Here is a 24,413-nt window from a genome sequence, read left to right as displayed (position 1 = left end):
TACATTCAAGTTTCCGGGGGCATCTTCTCTTGGAAGGATGGGTGGGGAGGTTAGAGTTAACCCCTCCCCCGCCCCCCCCCCCAAAAAAAAAAGATATAAACCTTCCCTGGATATTTAAAAAGCTTCAATTAAAGGGGAACCATATCGATAAAGCCATAAGCGAGATATTAAGTTACAGACAAATAGACATCCTGTAATTATCATAAAATGATGTGAAGAAATAGGGAAGCTAACGGGTTTGAAACAAAAAATTTGGAAACGGCTGGTCCAAATTGGGTTGATCTTTTCAGGGAAACTTGTCTTAGAATGTTTAGAAATAATTAGTTTATGAAAAAAATAGCTTTGGGCTTCTTTTATAAATGGCCTTGTAAACCAAGGCTTAGATTACAAATCTACTAAGAACTTCACCTGAATACTTATCTATAGTACAAAGTAGAACAATGTCTGTCCGTCTGTCGGAAGCTTTAGACTTCACTAACCGCTGAACAGATATATAAGGTTGGGCTTTTTTTTGGAATATACCTATAGGTTCAGTAATGATTTAATGCTATTTTTTAGAGGGTTGGACAACCCCCTTTCGAAATTTGTTTCAGATGGTTTTAGGCTATTTATCTGATCCTACCTTTGTTTTGCTTTTGTAGGGACTCGGCTGTGTTTATGTTTCCGACGCTATTATCTGATTTTAAAGACCCGAAACAAAATTGGGACAGGGTCCCTGCCTCAAGGGAATGTTACTTATAGCTCATGTTCCCTCTATTATTTTACTTTATTCTCTAAACTAATCATATTATATAAGTAGGAAGTTTCCTGAAAAGCTGAACTAATATGTAAAAGTTCAAGCATTATAAGACAAAAAATATACTTCAGTTAATTTTCCTAATCTGAACTTGAAATTTTTCACTTAAATTAAATAAAATTGCGTTTGACTCATCAACTCATTAAAATTCCAACCTAAAATTTTGCTAATTGGAATAAGGATTCATTAGTGGTTATGCTACACTAAACTTAGTTTACCAAAATTTTGGATTTTTTTCATCACAATCGAAAAAAGTAGCTTTTATATCATAATTGTTTTTCTACATTTTTAAATAAAACAGCTTGTGTGTTAAATCCATAATAATATTTTTATAATAAAAGTAAAAAAATTCGAGTATTTTTTATTTTGCTCTATTGTTTACTGTAAACGCTAGCCTAACCTCCTCTATTGATAAAGGAAAGTAGAGCCGACTGAACGCCGTGCCGGGCCACCTCTGAAAACAGATGTACCGCACAAAATTTTGTAACTTAAATGTCAATGCGTGAAAAAGAATTCAGTTTTCAAATATTCGATAAAAATGTATTATGATATTGATTCAAAATTCTTTTAGTCTTTAATTCGTACAAAATGATTATCAAGAACAAAAAAAATGCGCAATTTATAAGAAAAAATATTATTCATTAAAAAAAATGCGGTAACTCTGTAAATGTGATTGTGTACCTGGAGGGGACGGGGGAGGGGCAGTGGGACGATGAATAAACATGGGGAAAAGCATTCAAATGCGGGAAATGAGAAGGAGCTGGGGAATATCACACACACGCACACACACACACACCACTACTTTTGTCAGTTTTTAAGTTAGTAGTTCTCATTTGATATTCATTTGGTGCAGAGTAGAGCGTGATTCTGTGAATTCAACACAATGTTGTGATTTTTATCTTTAAAGTACAACATTTAAAAATACTTTGTAGTTAAGGAAAGAGCTGTTTTTGTGTTGGGAAACGTAAATAAAAATACGTTTACTGAATAATTGATAATACAAAATCAATGTAAATTAAATAATATTGTGTCTGATCTAACCAAACAGCTGATATCTGAAACAAACACACTACTACTAGGAGAGAAGGGCGGTGTGAACTAAATCTTTCTCAATGTTCATTAAACATTTAAACACAATCTTTCTGATTTTTCATTAGAAAAATTAAGTTTGTTTTCTAAAAAATAGCTAAATTTTGATGATTTTTAGTTTTTTTTTCTAGTCAAATTTATATATTATTAGCTGGAAGAACGAAGTTCAGTTTAGGAAAGTGTATATTCTAGATGTCTCAAAATTATGACATCAAATTAAACCAGTTTTATTAACAAAAAATATTTGTTTTTAGGGTTTTCTATAGAAGAATAAGATAGATAATCGTTTCTATAACTTCAAAAATAATTTGAAGTTGACTATTTAATTCTCAATGTGACTGTGTAAATAGCCTAAAACCATGAAAAGTAGTTTTTAGCAATACAAATCAATTGTTCTCGTAGTTTCATAGATCTCTTTGGCAAAAATAATGTTTTCAAGATTAAATAATTCTTTTACTTTATTTTAATTAGTTTATTTGCCTTGTAATTTTTAAAAACAAGTTTTTATAATCAGAATTCCTGATTTAATTTGCAGCCTAAGACCTACCATTTATTTATTTTAATTCAGACAGTTAGCTAGACAGCATTACTCCTACTCATATTTTGATTAGTTTAATCTTGTACTTTAATCAAGATTAACAATTAAACAACGATTCAAACATTGCATTTGTCTTAATTTGGTTTTTGTTTAGACTAAATTCTTTGCCTTTAATGACAATTTAATAAGACTTCTTATTTCTAGCACCTACGGAGCTAAAAAAAACCAATATTTTTGCCTTACTTTACACCAAACTAAAGAAGGAGGAGGTAGGTTGTGCTAAAATTCTGTAAAGGTGTGAGTTTCAAGGCTTAAAAACAGTAGGTAATAAAACAATGAAATTTAGGTTAACTTAAAAAAATTGTCTTAAGTTCTTTCTTAATAAGGAATACATATATTTATAGAATATTATCGTTCTACTACTGTTTTTAAGCCTTGAAACTCACTCCTTTACGAAATTTTAGCACAACCTACATCCCCCTTTTCTAGCAATCAGGCAATTTGAATATAACATCTAGAATATACACTATTTTTAGTCAGAAGCATTCCAACGAAGCAATAATCTAAAATAAAAGAAAAAATACATATCTAATAAAAAAATTTACATAAAATTTCTTACTGGTGCTAAGTGCTAAAAATTTACATAGAAAGAAAGAAAACAAGTTGATTTTCAAATTTTTGGAAGGTAAGAAATGTAAACTTTTGTAATACCAAGCAAGAGAATGCCATACTATTACTGTATGATTGGAATGAAATATCTGTACAAACCATTAAATCAAGACTTCACTTGAGTTTTATTATTTTTTTTTATATATATTTATAATGAGAATGGCATGTTTAAATATTATAATTTTCAAACACCACTACATACATACAATGACTGAACAACTTATTGTCTAGAATTTGAGGCATTGAATGATTATTAAAGTTTATTGTTTTATTTTGCTTCAAGCATTGAGAACTTCTTATTTCTAAGGATTATGTCTACATACTGGTTAATTGCTAGTTTTAAATACAGCTAATTTTTTATATTAGACATAGAACTAAAAACAATTTCCTATGATATTGTTAAGGCTTTCTGTTTTTCATCTCTTAATTTGGCTTACCTAGTTGATTTGCTAAAATTTTTGATAAGAAATTGTATAGGTAGTCCATATAACTTATAGCAGCAATCTCCTAGCAATAAAATACTACATTGATTAATAAATTATGGTATTGAAGGCAGCCTCAGACAATAATCGTGCTAATTGTCTGAAAATTGATTATTTTACATTTGAAAGTAAAAGTCTAGATTTCTAATTTAACCAACAGTTGTTTGCTTTGTAAAAATATAAGTACATATGCTATTAAATGTTTTTGTTAAGACATAATTTATTAAGTAAATTAAATCATAAGTCTCAAGGTACGGATAATGAAGGTCATCTAATGCTATTATGTACCTAGGTAGGGTAAGAACAAAATTAATGATGATACTTAAATTTTGATAAATTATCATTTGTTCTCGTAACATGTGAGTTTATAGGGTCTTTTAAGACATTAAGTCATAGATATTAAATAGGTTTCCTTTATACTTTAAAAAGCGTGATTTTATGCACTATAGGAGCAAGACATAAATATATATCCCTTTTTTAACATAAGAAGCGGCGAAATTCGGTGCTTGATTGTGAAAACCACGATTAGAATTTGATAATCATTTATGTCCCACTTCGTGCCACTCTGAGCCGGGGTTTCATTTAGGCTTTCAATAGGTAAATGTTAAAGATATCAAATGCTTCCCTAAAAAATTCTTCAAAACTAAAGGTGTATATTTATTAAGGCCCTAGTTTAAGTTTTTTTCTTTCATTAACCTAAATATAATTTCGTGAAGGTGTGTTGAAGGTTTAAGACAGTTTTCGCAAGAATAATGATCTTTAATCTTTGGGATTGAGGGCTCTATATTTGCCATGAATTTTTACACAATTTTTACATTTTATATTTAATTCATTTTGGATGAAAAATAAGACGTAGCTACTCTATAATTATTTTCATTTATTTTTAAAATTTTCAATGTAATTTGCTTTTGCTAAGGGATTATTTTAAATAATATTTTTATGATACGCGAATTATGAACGTTTTCTTTCTTTTTAAAAATTGCATGGAGATAGAATTGAAAGAACATTTTTGACATGTAAACTATCTTTATAGGTAATTTTTATATTTATATATTTTCTTCATATATTTCACCTTTCTAACTTTATTTATATTATAACTTTATTTAATACGTAATATTATATAATTTTTGATTTGTACTTAGCTATACCTATTATATTGTTTTTTAAAAAAGTATTATAATAATTGGCCGTTTCTGTATATAAGTTTTTAAGTAAGTCATCTCATGAGACTTTGTGTTATCATTGATTGGTTGGTTAAAACTATAAGAGTAAATATTCTACACTGGTTATGTATATCAAATTATCGTCCATTGTCTTAAACCTGGTAATTTGAGATGGATAAAAAATACATTTGCTTATGCTATAATGATTTTGCGTATTATGAACTATTAAATTTCCTTGGTAGATCTTAAAACCGCTAATTTCATGCCCTAGGTAAATTAGCTAAAATTATCATCTAAATGTTGAAAATAAATGTTTTTTTTTAACTCGAAAAATCGCGGTTTTAATCTGAGCTGGATCTATAAATCATTTCAATGGTGCGCTAAATCACCACGCACACCATTGAAATGATTTAAAGATCCAGCTCAGATGTAATTCACTCCAAAAAAATGCGCGTTTTTTTGGTAGAATTTAGGGAGGATAAAATCTTTGCTGAATGTGGTTTTATCACCTGGTTATGGTTACGTAGGAAATAAATGGGAGTGGTCATATAATACTTGAAATATTATTCAATAGCGTAGCTCATTATTGTGGCGAACATAAACCTGTTTATGTTTATAAAGCATAAGAGGTTAACTCACAAACAAAAAATTAATTTTATATAGTTATTCCGATATTACAAATTGTTTTAAGCATGTTTGCTCTCTTCAGATGTCAATGTTTTTAAAGCTGTGTGTTTTAGGATTTAAAAGATGTATTTTATGCCAAAAAGTCGAAAAGTAAGAAAATTTTTTTGATGGAACGTTTTTAAATATTGTGCAATCTAACCCAACCACATTCTCAAGGATAAAAAATCTTTCTTTCTATCATCTTGCTAGCTATCTATCTATCTCAACTACAATTCAAGGGTATAAAATGTAATCTAACACCCTCGATTTCCCCATTATAATCCCCCCTTCTTTAAATTCCGGTGTAAAAATCAGAGCTTTTACTCTAGGCTTCCTCTTTTTATATTCTCATACACATAATTTACACACACACAACTACACACACACACACAACCACACACATTTTAACACCAACTACACATAAAGATAATTCTTTAAACATAATTTAAGTTTTCTCTTGTGTCATGTCTATTTTGATATGTTTCAACAATACAGGAAATATTAAACTTTAGCCTAAAGTTACATAAGTTTTGCCCATTTAATTGGGATAATTTAGGAATGGTATTCGAAGAAGTATATAGAGAAAGCAAAAAAATAGCCCAAAACCATCCCAAATCTTAAAATCGAACAGCCTAAACCCATCCTTGCACCTATGCTAACCTTACCGAAAATGAATAACTCAATCAGTTCAGTGTTTATCAAAAGCTTAAGCTACAGATAAAAGAAACCCTACTATTTTATACAATAGGATATATGCAAGAACAATAACATCGAATAGGAGAAAATGTTATGTAAAATAAAAGGCTGTTTAATTTAAATAATTTTTTTGCAGATTTGTTTGGAATTTAATGTGATACTGAGGAAACTAATGGCTCCTATTTGAAACAAGGATCAAAACAAATTAGACAAATTTCCTTCTCATTCTCTCTCTCCTTTTCTTTTCATCATGTTATCCATCTCTCTCCTCTCTTTCTCTCTCTCTCTCTCTCTCTCTCTCTCTCTCTCTCTCTCTCTCTCTCTCTCTCTCTCTCTCTCTCTCTCTCTCTCTCTCTCTCTCTCTCTCTCTCTCTCTCTCTCTCTCTCTCTCTCTCTCTCTCTCTTTTTCTCTAGAGGATAAATTTCATCTTTTATATTATTATTATAGTCTTTTTTTTCCTGTCATTTTTTATAGAGCATAGCTAATCCATAGTTGGTTCTTAGCTGTTTTTATTTAGGGTTGTTGAGGATATAAAATATTCAATATCATACATGAAAATATTAAAAATAGGTTTAGTGGAAGATACTTTTTTCGATGCTTAACCCCTTAGGGGTTCATAGCCCTGCGGTGCCTTAACCCCGAGAGCCCCTTACTTCAAATATATTTCAAGAACTTGTAAAAGCGCCAATAGACTTTTAGGCTGAAATAGATTTAATTAATGACTTGTCTCTAATTTTCTATGAATGTAAACATACTTGTTTTTCATCACAAAGAATATGATAAATATTTGTCTTTTTTTCTTTAGACTGCAAGAATATAAATATTTTAATAACATTCTTTAAAAAGGTTGTTAATTTAAAAGCCAGTATTTATAAAAAAAAATACTCCAGCTAATACTTGTACTTAAATGATACTTAATATAGTTTTATTAAACTATTAAAAAATTAATGTACATTTAACAACGTAATGCTCTTTGCTTACTGCTATAAGAACATTTTAATTGATTCTTTTTAGGGTTGCAATTTACATTTACTACAACACATTAAGTTTATATATAACCCTGCACTATTGCATTAATAACGACTATTCAATTTAGCTAAAATTTCTGTTAGATGTTTGAATAGTATTATAGACAGCTTTCCGCGGATTTTAAAATATAAAAAATTAAGATTAAAACTAGCTTAGTTACTTTTATGATTTCAGAATGGCTAAGAACCGGTTCTAATCCATTGGATATTAATTGGGTTTCAAGTCATACTGGATAAGTTTTTTTTAAATCTTCCAAAGTCAGTTGCTCGTAATCTGTAAATAGAAACATCAATTAAGATAATTTTTGACAACATTTTTGCTATTTGATAATTAAAATTTTATATTTTGTATGGACGCCTGCATTAATTGTTATCCATTGCACAGCTCCTTTATCTAATTTCTTTGTGCGCTCATTTTTTGGCGTGTGGCGACTTAATTCGTTTTTGCAATACTGATAATTTTACATATTTGCAAAAATTTAAAAAGTCCTAAAATTACTATGTTAGGTATTATCTTCAAAATTATAGGAATGCTATGATATTTCAACAATCGTACCAGGATTTACCATTTCATGTTTATAGGTCGAACAAAGTATTAGTTTGTTGAAAAATAACATTTTTTTTATAATAAAAATTGATCTGCATTTAATAAACACTTGAGCTTACCTTACACGGTGCAAACTATATAAAAGAACTTACATTTTTTTTTATTAGCGCGTAGCTACTCTACATATGAGTAACTATGTGTGATTTTTTTGTTTGTTTTAAGGGTGGTTCTATAATACTTTAAAGCTGAGCAACATTTATTTTAATCCTTGTTTCGCATAAAGGAATGTTTGCTATACTTAAAATAATACGTCAAGCTATTCATGGAATGGTATGGTATAGGAATGCATGCCATTTTATCTACAGGGTGAGTCAGAAAAAACTGAGTTTTCCGATTTTATGATACAACCAGTAGGAATATGGAAAAAACAATTATAGGTTCTTGTTCTCTTTAAAAATATACATTGAACTTAGAAAAGGTGTTTTTGAATATCTCTGATAACAACGGCGCTTTTTAGAGCATAAAGATTTCAAAAAGTGTGTGTGATGACTTTTTCAGCCATTATTTTGTACTTTTAAGGTAGATTTATGAATAATAAAAAATGTCTACCATTCTAAAAAGATAACCAAACATATTTTTTTATTATTAAAATTTGTATTCAACAGATTGTGAATATTTAACATCTTAAAAATACATTTATTTAAATTAAGTTATCACATTATAAATCAAACATTTTGTTGTAATCTATTGTTAAGATTTAATACTCCATGAATGGAAAACCAGCTCATGACCGGAAATATTTCATCTTGTTACCTAAATTCCTCCCCCCTCCCCCTGAATTTCCTCTATATTTGGTGCAAGACTGGATTTAATCTCCAAAATCTCCGCCCCCTTTTGACAAATGATACTTGTGTGTTATAATTCATCATAATAACTTCATTTAAATAGGGTAGGGTTTCTAAAAGGCATTTTCATTTTAAAAATTGAAACCTTGATAACTTTTTTATCTTAAGAGATTTTTTTGTCAAATAAAAAGTTTTTTTTTTCTTTTTACTATAAGCTACGTTATTATAGAAGATTCTTTTAAACCACATGCATCACTTAGAGATAATGAAAAACACCTTTTACAAGTTTGATGTGCTTTTGTACAGAGAACAAGGATATATAATCATTTTTTCTGTATTCCTTCTGGTTGTTTCTGAAAATCGAAAAACTCAGTTTTTTCTGACTCACTCTGTATGTTTTTGCAATTTAGTGGATTTTTTTGCATAATTTTAAAAAATCTTAAGACATCATAAGCTTAAAGCAAATATCCAGAACTGCTTAAAACGACCAAAAAAAAACCATATAAATATTAGCTCCGCTACTAATAACGTTTTGTGAAGCTAAAAGGACAATTTTTTGCTTTTTTAGATTGCTATGTTCGTTTTGTAAAACCGTTATTTTTATGATTCTTTATAAGAACCGCAATGAAGCCAACGTAATACGTTGCTTTATATGCAAAAGAATTTAAATTCTCAAAATGCCATCATGTTTGATTTTTAACAAGGTTTTTATGTGGTATAATTTTTCTCATATTTTTATATTGATTTCACCTACTATAAACATGAGAAATAACTATCCAAATTTAGGACAATTATGGTCTAATGATAGAGTTGAAACTTAATATGAACGTAATAAGCATTGTTTAACATAAATAGACAGACATACATACGTATTATATACATGTATATATTCATTTAAGCCAACTTTGTAATTCAGATGATATTTAACATTTTCTTGGACAAATTCTAAAAAACCATTAAGGGAGGAGTAGGTTAAGTTGCTGCGCTAAAAATCCGCAAAGATGTGAGTTTTAAGGCTTAAAAATAGTAGTAGAACGATAATATTCACTAAATATGTGTATTTCTTATTGAAAAGACAAATTTTTTTTTACAAGTTAACATAAATTTTTATCGTTCTACTACAGTTTTTAATTTAAAACTCACAACCTTTACGGATTTTTAGCGCAACCTACTCCTCCCTTTATAAATTTTTTTTAAGTGCCTAGAGGTGTTGATTTTGTAATAAAACATTCCCATTTGCTAATATAAAAAATTGTCTCAATTTTGTAAACTCTTAATTATATATATGTAAGGAAAACAATAGAAATTGTTAACAACACTCTACGTACCTATCTCATTAATTATGTATTATGTTTTTTTCAACATGGCTGATTTTTCACATTATTCTTTGATAATTAAAAGCCCAACTACTCTATAATTAGTTTATGTCCACCATTAGAGTAAAACACTAGAGGGAGAAAGTGTTAAATAACTGTATCTCCCCATCGCATCAACCTTGTGCAACCTTTCTATTGGGTTATTGAAAATCAACAAATGGTATCGCTTATATCAACACAGCCGAGAAGCAGAAAATAATTTTTAAGCAGACGAAAAAGGCCATTGAAAAAGGAAGAGAGGTAGTTGTCTACTTTCTGTAGGACTCCTTTCCTTTGGGAGGGCAAGTTTGGTAATATTTAAGAGTGCAATAATTTATGTTTTATGCAAGGTGCCACAAATACTAGAATAGTTATTTATCGCATCATATTATAGACAGCTTGCCGCGAATATTAAAATAAAAAAAATTTAAGATTAAACTGGTATTAGATTAATATTAATAGTGGTTTTACTTTCTTTCGACCATCTACTTAATAAAAATTGCAAGCAGTAATTAAAAACCCTAGACCTTGGGATTTTATCATGCAGCCCTTTTATTTAAACTTTTAAAAGGTCTTTCTAGCCTTTAATTAACCTAACCAAACAGAATTAATGTCTGTTAAGGTATAATTCTGAAATATCTGAAGTAAATTTGTCGGTCACTCAGTATAAAATATGTATATTCCTATATATTAAAAGAATTGAGGTCCCTACTTTTCTCTGCAAAGATAAATCAATTTCTTTAGGGTATTCTTGCAATAACACAAAAAATCTACCAAACCAAAAATAGAATCTACAAAATAAAAAACATCGAAGTTTATTCTTAATCTCGCATGCTTTATATGGATTTAATTGTCTTTTCTTCGTAATTTATAAAGACGTTTAAGCATAGCTAATGTTTATTATTGACTGTAATATAAAAACATTAAATTTGTGGTGCTCTATCTTATATCTAGTAAAGGACAGGGGAACAAAAATCAAGTAGAGTATTTTTGGCACAGTCTGTGTGTTTGTGTGTGTGTGTGGATTTTTTTGTGTGTGTGTGTAGATTTGTTGGTGTAGGCTTTTTTGGGGGTTATAAATAGACTTTAAGTCTTTTATAACCAGTAATCTACTGTACACCTAGCTAACCTTTTACCATAAGAATGTGCTAAAAATTTTTTTATGTATATTTGAATTCTTGATATTTTAGGGGGAGTTGAGCATTTAACATAAACAGATATATAATTGATCCCCATTAGTTTTATCTGATAAATTGATAAGCAAAGGTCATTTCAACTATTTCTCTCTCTCTCTTTCTTTTCTTATATCCCCCTCTTTATATGTATGCAAAGATTCAAAGTTCTTAAGTTTGATATTAGTTTATCTTTAAAGAAAAAAAAGATAGAATGTTTATATGTCTGTCGGAAACAAAATATCTTGCATCTTTGATTCTGCTTCTCAGAGAGGCAAAATAAATGAAGCTGTTTTGGAGAGGATAGACCAACTAGAGAACTAACCCCCTCTAAAGTTTTTAACCTGAACTCCCCTCCCCCCCCCCTCAAACTATATCCAAGTACTTAAAGAAAGTAACATCGTTTTATTAATTTGTCTCTTTTTTATCACTTTTCTATTTCAGAATTTAAATTATTTGACCTAATATTTGTTTGCAACAGGCCTTTAGGTGTTACCATGATATAGTGATTGGTTTAATCTTGGTGTGTTCAAAATACAGATATAGCATTTAAAATAGCTAAAAAAGTTATTAGGCTTAAAGTAACTATCTGACATGCTTAGATTTCTTTCTAGATTTATATTTTTAATGAATAACCAAATTTTCATTAAGTTGAATTAAAGAAAATGACAATATTTCTTGTTTGATGGTGAATTTTAAAAAGTTTGCAAGTTACTATAAAATTAAGCTATTGTTAAACTCTACTTTGCTATTTTTCGTTTGCTTGTTGTCTATACTCTACTTATAAACATAATCTTTAGTTTCTTTTTGATTTTTGTAATATTATTGGCGGATTTGTATGCACATATGATAGATATAGTTTCTTCTTTTATACTCATGCCAGATGTCACAAATTGTTGTGGGGACACACACACACACACACACACACACACACACATACACACACACACACAGAGTTGGTAACAAGGGCTATAAACGGAGTGCAAAGATTGCCAAATTAGACATTTGATCCTCTAATTTATATCTTTCTATCTTCTTAACATTTCATTTTGTTTAAGAATTGATCTAACCAATAAAAATTCCTCTTTTAAATGTACTTTTGAAGATTCCAATTTTACTACTGCGTTTTTAGCAAATCCTGTTCTGATAAGAACGTGGCCAGATGTGATTTTTTAATCCTAGATGTTGCATAACAAGCCATTGGCGGATTTTTTATTAGATTTTATCACGACAATCTATTTTGAATTTGATTATTTTGTTCTGTTTTTTTTTTGCTTTATTCCTACTTAAATTACACCATTATAAAATTATATTTTGATTACATTTACAACCTAAAATGCCCCAAAGCTTTAATATAGCTAAATAACATCATAAAAAAACAGTTATTGCTCTAGGTATCGGACTTAATTTTATTCATTATTTTCAAATTTTGTTCAAATTCTAAATCTTTTTTGGTCTTTTCATGGCAAAATTGGACAAAAACATCTTTGTTTTATGATCTTCACATAGAATGGTTTGTTTTATTGTCATGAACCATATTAGACATGTCCTGAACCGTGTCTTCGTGGCAGGTTCTAAGCTATTTAAACATCTGCTAATCACAGCAGAATTTAAGATTGTTAAAGTCCCTTGATTATGTGTTATTTTGATTGGTGAATGTTTATAGGATTGATATTTGGTCTCTATTATCCAATATTTGAGTTGTATTGTCAGAGTCTTTCCTATATTTGTGGCTTTTAGGGTTATATTTTAGACTGATCATGCAAAAGTATTTTGCCTTTTATCAGTTGTTTTTAGTTTAATTCCTTTTTTGCTGGCCCTAAGGCTCTAGGTATGGGTTTAAGATAAAGGGGGAGGTCATTTTCTAGTAAATTCCGTAAAGGTGTGTGTGTTATAAGGCCTAAAAATAGTAGTAGAACGATAAGGTGCTCTATATATTTGTATTCCCTATTGAATAGAACAATAGGGAGCACCTTATCGTTCTACTACTATTTTTAGGCCTTATAACACACACACATTTACACACTTTTACGGAATTTACTAGAAAATGACCTCCCCCTTTATTAATATATTTACAAAAAATTTTATTATTTTTATTATTAGTCTATAATTTATATTATGTGGCTTGCCCAATTTCCCTATAAACCCCCCCCCCCTTTCCCCCATGATTATATTTCCTACCAATAATCAGTATTATTTCCTTTTATTAATTCCCCCATTTTCAGCCTTAGGGCAGATGTCCCCCCCCCCCCCCCATCTTTTTCCCGGCAATTTCTTTTATTTTCTATTTTTAGTGTTATGCACAATAAGGCAGGAATCATAATTTAATGGTACATTTTGCAGATTTTACTATGCTTTTTCGAAGATTTTTGTAATTTTTATAATATTCTGACTTAATTTGTTAAACACTCCTTTATTTAGTGTTCAGTATTTTATTATTATGCACTATTTTGTACAGTATAGTTCATTTATTCTAGATAAAAAAGTATTTAATAGTGAAAAGATAAGTTTTATTTAGATGGGTCTTTTCAGTAAAAGACGCACATGGATCATAGAAAGAAAACGAAGTAGTGGGTTTCGTCGTATTGTCACATTAGCTTTTGATAGGTTATTTTAGGTATATGGTAGAAGTGGCTAGAAATAGAAGAAAAGCTACTGTGAAAATACGACGAAACCCACTACTTCGTTTTCTTTCCATGATTTGTTTTCTTATTGCCAACGTTAACACTTAAATATGCATTTCTTGGTGCTCAAAAAAACCTTAAATAATTAAAAGGGAGTCATACTTCAAAGGCTTTCTATTTTTTTGTGCTATTTCTCTTATGGTAAAAATTGGTGTATTGTATGAATTTGTATTATTTAATCACCATTCATCACATACATATATGTATTCATCATACATCTTGTCACTGAGAATAAGACTTGCAGTTCTTCTATACAAAGAGAAAGCCACACTAGGCCACAATTGGACAAAGTTGGACTAAATTTTTGTCCTAAATTTATCAATGTTCATGATGGATTTGAATCTTATAAATGTTAGTCAAAATTGGTATGTTTATATTTATGTTTAATTGTAATGGTAAATATATGACTTTGTTTTAGTTTTTCTTCAAAATGATTTTCGAATTAACTTAGCCTTTTTTGTCCACAACTAAGAATTTATGGGCTAATATTATATGCATGTAGATATGTAAAGGGATACTAACTACAGTAAATGTAATTATCTACCATGGGGGGATTCACATTTATTATTATGTACCACAGCAGATATGCTATATTATATTATTATACACCAAAGAAAAAAAGGATTTAGGCAGATGTTAATATATTTATTCTCTCTCTATCATTTACATAAATATATAACTAACATGGTAAAGGGATATTTCCATGGACTTTCTTTTGTTATTATCGCAATTCTAAATCCATATTCAAACCATTATTATTGATGTTACTAGCCCTTTAAGACAATACCACGGCGGCTGAAATTAGTCTAAAAAACACCAAAGCTATCATGAAAAGCGCACTCATTTTTATTTTCTGTTATGTACCCATAGTTTTGTGATCACGTTTTCATATTTGTAGGCGTAAAAACTTTGGATACTTTTATTGACATTTTTGGTTGGTTCATTAACAAGATTCAAAAAGTATTAACAGATAATTTCAATCAACAGAATGTTTATTTTTTATCATTTGTGGGGATTTGCATCAATATCGTCTTATTGTCTTATCCCTTAAGATCCCTGGTTTCTTCCTTAACAAGAATAGTTATTTCTTTCATCGTATTATAAACGGCATTCCGCAGATATAGAATGTACAATCATAAGATTAAAACCAGTTTTTAAGCCCCGAGGTGATTGTACATTTTTATATTCGTAGAAAGCTGGATATAATACGATGCTAGACATAGTTTTTTCGTATGGATGAGAACCGGTTCCTATCCACCGGATTCGAATGAGAAAAAAATGTAAATATAAATGTTCAAATAAAATTTCCCACCGATAACCTAATTATCAAGAAATTCAAAAATGAAAGAGAAATATTCAGCGTCAAATACCTTTCATACATACATACACCAATTTGATATTTTCAAATCTGACACAGTTCAAATTAGATATTTTATTACATGATAAATAGGATAAGTATCTATCTATCCTCATCTATCAGTTCAGATGTAAAGATTTGTAATGATGGAGTTAAATAGTTTAAAGGCGCATACCTGTGTCTATGTAATTTCACCCAGCTGTAAAGAGGAATTTTTTTCAGACAATTCAGTTAACTTAGAATTCACAATTTTGGCCTTTATTTTACATTGAGATTTTTAAGTGTTTAAGGTCATTAATATATATTACAACGTTTATAAGTAATAAGTGAAGATAATATTAAAAAATAATTATAGACATCTATCTATAATAGCAGCTGAGAATATTATACTAAACTTAATGCTTAATCTTTATGGTAATCTTAACCAGATGAAAGAATATTTTAGATTGCTATTTGGAGTTATGAGAGTGCTGCGCTACTTAAAAGATAATCAACCCTTTTATATTTGTTTATGAAAATAAAAACCTTTCGATCGGTCTAAAAGTTTTCCTAATGTGACATGACCTCACTGTTAACCCCGTAATCTAAAGTTTACTTGTTTTTGTCCTACTCATGCTCTTTCTTAGATAAGATGAATTCATGTTATTTTAATTCTTTTTGGTGTCTCATTTTATAAACAAACAAAAAGTTTAAAGGGGGGATATTTCATTGACCTAAAAGTAGCCTGTAATAGAAAAGATAAAATTATAGTCAATAAAAATCATTTTTTTTCTTGTTAAAGGAAAAAGATTTTTTTGCTTGACATGTAGCTATTCAAAAGGAATGTACACGTTGAAAAAATGTTGATGTGCATATATGCTTACATACTATGTGTATATTCATATGTTTAATTGAAAATTTATTCAAATTTTTTCGTGTTTAGTATAAGAAATTGCATTTTTCCCCACACCTTAAAAACGAAGCAACTCTATAATTTATTAGAAAGTGGGACAAATATCTATGATTGGATCCCGTAAATTCAATTGAGTTTCCTAATATCGGTTTGTGGGATCCTACATAATATTTTTTTTTGTCATATAGTGTTTCTAATTTCTAAATGTTCTAAACACTTGCTTTGTTTACTTTTTGGATGTTGTCATTCTTGTTTTCCTTGAAAAAAAATAATTTACACCTAAATAATTAACTTATTCAATGTAAATTTCGCGGTAAAATAATATTTAATAACATTTTTTTAGCCAGGTTTCATGAACAATTATTCATTTTTAATATATAAATCCTACAGCGTGTTTAAAAAACCGCACCCCTTTTTCACACATTATCAAATTAAAAAATTATTTATACCTACCCAAGCATATTTTATATGTTACTTTTGAGACATTTCATATACCTTAATAAACAATTCAAATATAGAAATTATTGTTGTGGTGTTTCCAGTTTTGATTGGTTGGTTCACTAAGTAGCAGTGTCTAAAGGTTCCCAACCGATAGTATTATTCTACAGAAGAGATTATTTTGTTCATCATCATTGGGGATGTACATCAACTATCGTCCATTGTCTTATCCTAAAAGATCCCCTGGCTGTTTAAATTAACACATACGTCCTCATGAATTGCTTAAACAATCCATAATGTAAAAGTCAATTACTTATATTCACTGTTGTCCTTTGACATTATTTTCAGGGATATAAAGGGATAATATAGTGCCGATAAATTGATCTATATCACCAATGATGATACACTATCACCCCTTCTGTAGATTACAGTTAGTGGTTGAAACATTTGGATACTAAACTTAATAAACCAACCAATTAAAATTCATTTAAAGTCTTCAAACTTGTTAAGCCAATGAATAAGATACTATTAAAAAACTTTGGGGTCTAGAGTAATAAACAGCCCAATGTCTCCTCCCTCCATAATTATTATTAAGCACCAAGCACCCAATCATTTCTATTTTTAAGTCTATACTCTTTAACCCAAGTTTAGTTTTTTTGGCTTTCTTCATTGTGACAACCAAATTTATTATTTTTAATAATTAATGTTCAAAAACTTTTCTCGTATTCATTCGAATCCGGTGGATAGGAACCGGTTCTCCTCTATACGAAAAAAACTATGTCTTGCATCGTATTATATCCAGCTTTCTACGAACATAAAAATGTACAATCATAAGATTAAAACCAGTTTTTTTAGCTCGTGCCTTCGGCACCTCGGGGCTACAAAACACTGGTTTTAATCTTATAATTGTACATTCTATATCCGCGGAAAGCCGTTTATAATACGATGCGAGAAATAAGTATTTAATTTAAAATTGAATTTTTTTTATAATTTCATTAATTCAATTAACACAATGCTAAAGATTTTTGGTAAAATTTTGTGGAGAACTTAATTTTTTGACACCCTGTAGTGCACATGATTAGTGGTGTTTGATATGAATATTTGATTTGCATGTATTGGCAAGTCCGCCACTAATTTCAACACAAATTAAGCAACTTGTAATGTAAATACCAAATCCTTCTTCCCATTACATTAGAGTTAAAAGATTTAGAGTAGTTCTTTTAGATTTAATCATCCTAATAATATTTCTTTTTATCTCTAAGTTAATACTCAGAGATGACACCTACTCCATTTTAAAATTTTGAAACAAAAACCATTTGATCACTCGAAATTTTTCTATTGCTAAAATTGAATTCCTTAATCTAAATAGTTTGTACAATATTAGTTTGTCTCATCAGAATTTCAAATAAAGCTAAATTAAGCTGATGAATACTATTTTGATTTTCTCCAAACTAATCTAACTTTAAAACTGTTCAACTGACCAAGCCCAAATTGCTGTATTTACTTCACTAAGAGGTGTGTATGAATTCCACATAAAGTTTATAATATAAAATATGTAAAATTCTGAACAACATTGATATTGACTTAAGTTGCAAAACTTTATTTGCATTCAGTAAAATGGGGTTTGCTTTAAAACAACTAGAAAGATATTTTCTTCATAAAATTATATGAAATGATATGTTTAAATTTTGTCTTGATATCTTTTAAAAAGACTTAGAATGGCTTGAATTGATTAAAATCTCTAGGTAAAAAAAGCTATTTTTGCTACTTTATATTTATGTCAGAAATGTATGGTTGCCACATAGGAGCACTTTGTAATGTAAGCATTTGAAATAGAGTAGTTTTAGTGTGTGTTAGATGGAATAGTTTTATTATGTATGGACAAAATATTTGTAAAATGCTTAGTAGGATTTTCATATATGTTTTAGGTAGATTAGATTTGGTAAATTATAATATGTAATTAGTTAAACTTAAGTCATATCAACAGATCTATAGTATAGATGTATATACAGACAACTACCTCCCTTTTCCTTTTCCAAAGTCCTTTTTCGTCTGCTACTAAAATTATTTTCTGATACTTGGCTGTGTTAATTTAAGCACCATTGGTTGATTTTCCATGATCCGATAGAAAGGTTGCACAAGGTTGATGCGATGGGGATATACAGTTATTTAACCTTTTCTCCCTCTAGTGTTTTACTCTTATGTCTTACCTTTAGGGCCTATCCTAATTAATTTTATGAATAAGTTATTAGGTTTTAAATTCTGTTGTGGCATAAATTAAATTGGAGCTTGTTATTTGAAAATGTTTTATCCAAAGTTTTAAATGTTTAAATAGGAGAGGAACTAAAATTGGGTTGTTTCTACAAGATAACTTAATTTTATAATAATTTGCTGTTAATAAATAGCTACCTATACATATATATTATTGTTAAATTTAAAATAAACAAGGATGACAACATCCATAAATGCGAAGCACAGAAACGGTAGGACAAACGGACATTAACACTTGGTTAGTGTCAGAACAGAAAAATCAGAATATGAAATATAAATTTGTTGAAAGACTGCTTGATGCAGAATAAATGTTTATGGACATACTAGCATTTTTAGGACTTTATTATAGAGTTGCTTCACTTATAATGTTGTACTTTGTTGTCCCAAGAATAAGTATACCAAAAATCAGATCAATCGGATAATAAGATCACTTAAAAATTTGTTGTTAAAAAAGTAAAAAATCAACATGTTTAAAATGGACGTATGGACATTCTGGTAATGAGTTGCTGCGCTTTCTAAGTAGTACATAACTACCACAGGAATCACAGAAATCGATAGGACAATTCTAACATGCCTAAATTGACGAAAAAGCTATCCGTCTCGGACGGACGGACCGACCCTAATTATAACAAGGATGACAACATCCATAAAAGCGAAGCACTGAAACGGTAGGACAAACGGACATTAATACTCTTATAGTGTAAGAACTGAATAATCAGAATATAAATGTACAAGAGTCGAAGCAAAGTTGTAAGTAAAATTGTTGAAAAACTGCTTAATACAGAATAATGTTTATGGACATACTTACATTTTTAGGACTTGATTATAGAGTTGCTGCGCTTATAACATTATACTTTGATGTCCCAGGAATCAATATACCAAAAATCAGGTAAATCGGATGATTAGATAACATAAAAATTTGTTCTTAAAAAAGTAAAAAAATCATCATGTTTAAAATGGACGTACGGACATTCTGGTAATGATTATAGAGTTGCTACGCTTACTAAATCGTACCTAACTACTACAGGAATCATCATGCAAAGTTTGAAATCGATAGGACAATTCTAACATGCCTAAATTAACGAATAAAAGCTATCTATCTCGGACGGACGGACGTACGGACGGACGGACGGACGTACGGACGGACGGACGGACCGACCCTAATTATAGAAAAGCTTCGCTTTTAAAAAGCTTTGCTTTTAAAATGATATTTTTCTTCAGTAAACATGTTTTTATCATAATGATATTGTCTGTTTTGTATAAATGCTGAACATGAGTAATTGCTCAAGTTTTCCCATAAACTCATCACACTATATATCCCTTCCATTACCCTATTTCATACCCTTTCACAGTTAAAATACCCAGAATAAAGATTATTGTGATTTATTTTTTATTGATTTGCAATGAAGTATAGGTATTTAAGTATCACGGGGCATAGTGGCCCATTTTTGTGATTTTTAATGTGTCTAAAAATACTTTATACACCTAACTCCAAAGAAATTTCGCTGTAAAAAAATTCCATTTCCCTTTCTACTATACTATGCTGCTTTAAGAGCCCAAATGAATGTAAACTAACAAAATCCTGTTTTTGGCGGGTTTTACATTTTTCATAAAGAAAGGTGTCTCTATTACATTAATTAAAGTATTTTGTTTTAAATTGTGTAACAAAGTTATGTAATTCAAACAAAACATCAAATTTGAGTTTGAATGAGCTTTACCAGAGTAAAAAAATTTTTTTTTGTTTGTTGAAAAACCCTTTTAGCCCGTAGAAAGTGTACTTTTTCTGTATGTTAATACATACATTACATATTAATACATGTGCTGTAGAAACTGAATAATCAACAAACATCCAATAATTTACTTCAATACTGCAATATCCATCTATCTTACAGCTTTCTAGCTATCCAAATGAATTGACTTATATTTCTACCATCTATCTATATACCTACATCAACTAATTGCATCCAGGTTTGTTTATTATTTTGTCCAAGTCTCTACTGCATTGAATTTAACCTAGTAATAGTTTACAAGTATTTTCTTTTTACTTTCATAATTAAATGGTTGGATGTTAGAAATGCCCCAAAATGTATAAAGTACAAAAACATTTTTAGTAAAACTATCCTATTAGAATGACCCTCCTTTCCTAAAAATACTGGGGTTAAACCAACTTCTATCATAGTTAAAGTTTATTTGTAATTTGCACAATTTTTATTTGGAATTTAAAACTTTTTAATACCAGAAAAAAAGTTTCTTTGTTGGCGTTTTATTATTAATTTTATCATTCTGATTTGCAGTTTTGCTAAAATATTTTAGAAAATCTCTTGATTTTTTTTTCAGCACGGCTTCAAAACCGATTAATATCCGCTGAATTGGAACCATACTGAAAAATTATGTATGATGCTGTACATGATTTTTCAGACAATTTTCTATGAATATTAAAATAGCTCGGCCCTTCGGCCGCTCTGGTCTACCAAACTGGTTTTAATGATTATTTTTTTTATTTTCATATCCGCGGAAAGCTGTCTATGATACAATTTGATAAATAACTATTACAGTACAGTAGATATACAATATACAGAAATGTAACCGCCGTCTTAATCTGTCCATCCATTCATTACGTGTCACCTATTTCGATCATTAGAAGTATGTCCTTAATATTAGAGTTAAACTAATAGAAAGTCTGTGTCCTTAGCATTTGGGGGCTCGGAGAGATATGTTAGGGTAGAAAAAGACTTGATATTAGAAATAAAATAGCCTTAAACCATCTCAGGACCTATGAGAAGCTTTACTGGAAACAAGAACCATATCGGTTCAGCGGCTAGCGAGATCCTTTGCTACAGACAAAAAAGCTTACTTCTTAGTAATAGGATTATAGGTGGTAGAATTGTTCTATCGTATTCAATGATTTATTTTCTAATTTGCTACCTATGTATTTAAATCATGCAGTTTTATATTTACGTCTTTTGTATACCTATCTAAGCCAAGGATCAGTAATGTTTTGAGGGGAAAAAAGATAAAAAGCTTTCTAAAACAATCTTTGTTTTTTATTGATGAATATGTTTTTGCCTTTGAAAAGTTTGTGCCTAAGTGAGCGTTAGGAGTAAACATCAATAGTACAGAATTCAATTTATCTTTTTAAACAAAAAAACAAGAATATTAAGATCCATTTTAAGATAGAAAAAACTACAAATACCTCAAATATGTTATTTTATATGAGTAGAGAAAGAGTAGTTACGCTGTTTTAGGTTGATTTAAAACTTTGTATATAATAATTCCTATATTAGTTTGGTGCGAGTTAGAAAGCGAAGCAACTCCATAATCGATACCAGAAAGTACGTACGTCCATTTTAAACATGTTGCTTTTTAACTTTTTAAAGAACAAATTTTTATGTGATAAAATTATCCAATTGGTCTGATTTTTGGAATACTGATTCCTAGGACAACAAAGATTGTTATAAGCGAAGCATATCTCTTTAATCAAGTCCATAAAATGTAAGAATATTCTGATTATTCAGTTCCTACACTCTACAAGTGTTAATGTTCGTTTGTCTTACCGTTTTAGAGCTTCGCTTTTATGGATGTTGTCATCCTTGTTAAAAAAAACAAATAGCTGAAGAAATTATGCAAAGCATAACAGAACTGAGCTAATTACACGTCTCCAAAAGAATCTTTGAAAATTTGCCGAGAAATTCTTTCCAAATATTTCATGAATTATTTGTCGTGTTTAACTAATTCGATATGTTAATTTTATAGACGTTCCTTTTCTTACTGCTAATGCTGTTTTTAGCTTATTATATATCTTTAATTAAATTTTGACTATAAAGGTTTCCCAGAACCTTAAAAAAGCTTTCATTAGGTTGGTTAACCCAATAGGTTCAGTGGTTAATACATGCAAACTTCAACTTTACACCTTTATATAATAAAACGCTTTGATTTTTTTTTGGCACTTTTAAAAAAAATTTCGTTGTTTTTAGGGGCCTGCATAGTCTTAATATACACCGCTGCGTTTTCGTGGAGAAAATGTATTTTTGAATATTTTTAATGGGGTCGAAGTTTATGTGAGGGGTTGTGACTTTTTTAGCAGAGCACGTAGCATCTAACAAAACGGCTGGTTTACTAAAATGAGTTTAAAATCTATTGTTTTATTTTTTTACTTTGCAATCCTTAGTTAAATTATATAGCTTCGCCGAAAATAAAATTTTTATCCTCGAGTTATGAAGCAACATTTGAAGGTTTTCAAAAACTATAAAAGCCTCATAAACATTTTATACTGACACATAAAATGTTTATAGAAATCAAATTCAATTTCAATTCGCACATTTAAATCAAATATAAACGTTTCAAGAGGAGATATTTATAATGAAAATAAAGTAAACACCCAAAAAAATAATAGCGTTGTCAAAAATTTCTCAAAAAAATGAAGATGTTTTTCAGGGTTGTTTAAAGTTGTTTCCCCTCAGTGTTTAGGGCGGAAGGCGGAAATTACGTTCTTTGCTCAATCTTTCAGGGATATATTACCAAAAAGTGTAGAAATACATTTAAAATACTTTTTTTTGTCAATTTCTATCATCATTTTAAAGGAAAAGAACCTATTGTTTCATTTTAAAAAAAAAATAATATTTTTGTGCAGGTATCGTAGTTTTTACCACATCAAGTAAAGAGCCAATGCTTACGTCCTTCTAATGTTTTCTCTCATCCTATTTCTTCTTCCTTTTTAAACTTACACCATGTTTATACAATTCTGCCATTATTTTAAGTTAGCTAAATTGGCTTATAAGCAAATAATAAGCAGATACGCTACTTGCATCTAGAAGCTTTGTATACGAAGGAGTAAGGAAATTAGCCTAAAATCAAACTAAGATATAAAAATTTAAAAGCCTAAATCATCCAGGCACCTATAGGAAGCTTCCATAAAATAAAGAACTCGAATCAGTTCAGTATTTATCGAAATCTAAGCTTTAGACATAAAAAACCTTAGGTACTACTTTATATAAAAGGACATGTACTTTTTTTCTCATACAGAAGACATTACCATTTAATTTTAACATTGCAGTTATTTAGAAGGCAGCAATTATAATTTCTGCTTTTATAATAACTTATTAGTTTTGTAGTGATACCAATTTTCTTGACGGTAGGGGGCAATGTTTGTTTTTGTGGTTCTTAAAGATGTATATACCTTTTTCTCATCGTAATGGTTAAAAACATTTGCTTTTAGTTATTTAATTTAGTACATGTTAAGTTATTCAGAAGGTATAGTTTGTTAAGTAGGTATCATTTGATATAGTAATTTTTATTTTAAAAAAATACATTCTTAATTATTTAAATGTTTTGAGCAGTCTATACGAAGTCTCTTATTCCTATACAAAATACTGTACACTAAAAGAACTTCATTAGCTTTTTTGTTGCATTATTTTGAGGATTTTTTGTACTTTTGTTTCCCGGATTTTATTTTCCTTTTTTGTTTACTCAAGTTTGTGCCTAAAAACTGATCTTTTCACTGATTTCATTTGACAGCTGGACGGACGAACCTTAAAAGGACATTCTAAGACATCATTTTTTTTAGCCTTTTATTTTGTATATTTACAAAAGTTTTTCTGTGTTAACTTATGTTTTATATTTCTTGATTTTCAAATTTTGAAATCTCACTTATTTGGTGGAAAAAAGTGGTTTGCAATTTCGGAGTCTCCCTTTTAAACTTTCACCCCATTTCACCCTTAGGGATTT

General features: G+C 29.4%; 1 protein-coding gene across 7 annotated transcripts in view; it reads left to right on the top strand.

Annotated features, from left to right (window-relative positions):
• Positions 1-2,912: 2,912 nt before the first annotated feature.
• LOC145330278 (uncharacterized) overlaps positions 2,913-24,413 on the top strand; it is a 173,657-nt gene continuing 152,156 nt past the window's right edge. For all 7 annotated transcript variants that reach the window (XR_013883349.1, XR_013883348.1, XR_013883347.1 and 4 more), the window contains exon 1: positions 2,913-3,108. The gene's annotated coding sequence lies outside the window, so the exon portion shown is untranslated. The remainder of the gene's footprint in view (positions 3,109-24,413) is intronic.

The sequence above is a fragment of the Acartia tonsa genome, chromosome 10 (assembly GCF_053477335.1).
Source record: "Acartia tonsa isolate MP-2025a chromosome 10, ASM5347733v1, whole genome shotgun sequence".
In the NCBI taxonomy this organism is placed as follows: domain Eukaryota; kingdom Metazoa; phylum Arthropoda; class Copepoda; order Calanoida; family Acartiidae; genus Acartia; species Acartia tonsa.
This window is presented reverse-complemented; position numbering and strand designations above follow the sequence as displayed.